The sequence below is a fragment of the Echinops telfairi genome, unplaced genomic scaffold (assembly GCF_000313985.2).
Source record: "Echinops telfairi isolate 266 unplaced genomic scaffold, ASM31398v2 ScPeMD7_7424;HRSCAF=8462, whole genome shotgun sequence".
NCBI classification, from domain to species: Eukaryota; Metazoa; Chordata; class Mammalia; order Afrosoricida; family Tenrecidae; genus Echinops; species Echinops telfairi.
In genome coordinates, this window is record NW_022111324.1 from 81,383,639 (window position 1) to 81,386,381 (window position 2,743).

General features: G+C 37.5%; 2 protein-coding genes across 5 annotated transcripts in view; both read left to right on the forward strand.

Annotated features, from left to right (window-relative positions):
- Nucleotides 1–2,743, forward strand: part of CDC42BPA (CDC42 binding protein kinase alpha) — a 303,883-nt gene that overhangs the window by 34,852 nt on the left and 266,288 nt on the right. The gene's annotated exons all lie outside the window — the stretch shown is intronic.
- Nucleotides 1–2,743, forward strand: part of LOC105978347 (eukaryotic translation initiation factor 1-like) — a 22,168-nt gene that overhangs the window by 18,130 nt on the left and 1,295 nt on the right. The window lies entirely within an intron of this gene.

Here is a 2,743-nt window from a genome sequence, read left to right on the forward strand (position 1 = left end):
TTTTGAGAATGATGATGGCAACAAATGTACAAATGTGCTTGACACAATGGATGGATGTATGGATTGTGGTAAGAGTTGTATGAGCCCCCAATACAGTGATTTAAAGAAAAAAGTGTCAAAGCAAGTCCCCCTTTTTCTCTCCTCATTGGCACTCTTGGTGTCATGGTTATGCCCTGAGCTGCTAACTGCAAGGTTAGCAGTTCAAAACTAACAGCCGACTCTGAGGGAGAAAGACGAAGCTTTCGACTCCCATGAGCAGTTACAGTCTAGGAAACTCACAGGGGCAGTTCTGAGTACTACTGTGCCCAATGGTCCCTGGGAGTTGGCATCGACTTGATGGCTGTTTTCTTAATGCTATTCCAGAAGCCTTTGGCCATTTGCATCTTGTTTTGTTCTTACCTTCTTTTTCATTAGTTCTTACCTGCGTGAGCGTTCTTGACCACTTCGAACAAGAGCCATCCATGTTCCCCAATTAGAATGATTTGGCCCTTAGGGTTTAATGGAGGTTCAGGACCATGGACAGATGTGTATGTCATACCCAAATATATATATTTTTAAAATCTTAAATTGTTTATTATTATTTTTTTCACATCCAAATATTTTAACAGGCTGAGATCCATTCAGTGGCAGTGAGTTTGGTTTGGTTTTGGTTTAAGATAGTCTTCAGAAGTCTCCACTGGTCATTATGCTTTTCATTTTAAGGTGACTGCATCTCCATTTTTGTCAGCTCTCTTAAAGCAAGGTTTTGCCTCCTGGAGATTTTCATTTCATGTATTTATAAACCATTTTATTGTCAAGTACCTTGACTTGATGACAAAGTATTTAGTACCTAAAGAACTTGAGGATCACATAGTTTTAGGGAACATTCAAAGTTACACAACTATTTAGTAAGAAATTCAGTTTTTAATTTCAGCTTTTATGACTCTAAAGACAACTTTTAATTACTAGAAATACTTGATTAATAGATGCTTAGTGTGTGTGTGTGTTTAGTTTTTATTTTATTGGGGGCTCTTAGAGCTCTTATCACAATCCATACATATATCCGTTGTTGTCAACCACATCTGTACGTATATTGTCATCATCTTTTTCAAAACATTTTTTTTTCTACTTGAGCCCTTGGTAACAGCTCCTTATTTTAACCCTCCCTCCCTCCCCCTTGCTCCCTCCCTCATGAACCCTTCATAATTTATAAATTCTTTTTCTTTTTTTTCCCCTCATGTCTTACACCAACCGCTGTCTCCTTTCACCCACTTTCCTGCTGTCCATCCCCCTGGGAGGGGGGGCAAACGTCGATTATTGTGATTGATTTTCCCTTACTTCCCCCCTTCCCTTACCCTCCTAGTATTGCTGTTCCTATTGGTCCTGAGGGGTATATCTGTTTTGGATTCCCTGTTTCAAGCTCTTTTGTGTACCAGTATATGTGTTTTGGTCTAGCCAGATTACAGAATTGGGGTCATGATAGTGGGGGGAGGAAGCATTAAAGAACTAGAGGAAGGTTGTGTGTGTCATTGGTGCTATACTGTACCCTGACTGGCTCGTCTCTTCCTTGTGGCCCTTGAAAAAACCATGGAGCAATTTTGCTCTGATACACATGAGAATTCTTTATAATGGTTCCAATGGTTTTGATTATTATGTGCTAGGTGTGTGTTCTTTAGTTTTATTATTCTTCCTAGATTCGCTGAGCTTTTTGAATTGGTCCTTTGCCATTTTGGGGGAGCTTTTAGTTTTTTTCCCAAATACTTTTTGCAGAGCCAATCTCTTTTCTTTCAGTGATTTGTCATTTTTGTACAGGCCCTTAAGATGCTCTTTTTACCCCTCCTATCCTTTTTACTCTCTATTGTTTCTATTATACATACTTGGAATACCATAGATGCTCAGTAACTGCTCGTTGGATTCTTTCTCCTATATCTTTTCCCAGGAGAATTTCTATGGATGGTCATAACTGCTATCATCTTTTTTTTCACATGTCATCTATGTGAATTGCATGCATGCAGGATAGCATAAACAAGGTTATATGTTTCTAAAATGATTAAGGACCAACAAACTTCCCCCAGACGCTAAAATACCATAATAATGGCCTCCACCTCAGGCCTTATAACAAAATCCCCCCAAAACAAACTCGGACAGCCCTTGAGTCGATTCTGACTCATAGTAACCCTGTAGGATAGAACTGGCCCTTTGGGTTTCCAAGGTTGTATAGCTTTACAGGAGCAGAAAAACTCATCTTTCTCCCATTTAGCCACTGGTGGATTAGAACTGCTGATCTTATAGTTAGCAGCTCAGTGTGTAGCCCATTGTGTCACCTGGGCTTAAAATAGATGATCTTATTTAAGGGATTATTTTATTTCCAATTATGCAGTTTTATAGAATTATGTGTTCTTCCGTATTTTATGAGAAAATTATTATATCAGTAGCTTAGTATTCATAAGAACTTTTTTAGTTGACACACATCTGATATATTGTGTTAACGTATAATTTTGTTGTATTTTAATAGGTATTTTAAGTTTTACTTCATTTACTATGATTTTTTAATAACTAAGGAGTCTCTGTGTAGTGTAAATTGTTAATGTACTTGACGACTAAATGAAAGGTTATAGGTTCAAGTCTACTCACAGGTACTTCAGAAGAAAAGCCTAGCAGTTTACTGAAAAATCTGCCGTGTTAAGCTGAGTTTTCTAGAGGAACAAAACCTCTGACATTCATATATATAAAAAATATAAAAAAGAAATATTTTATAACAAGA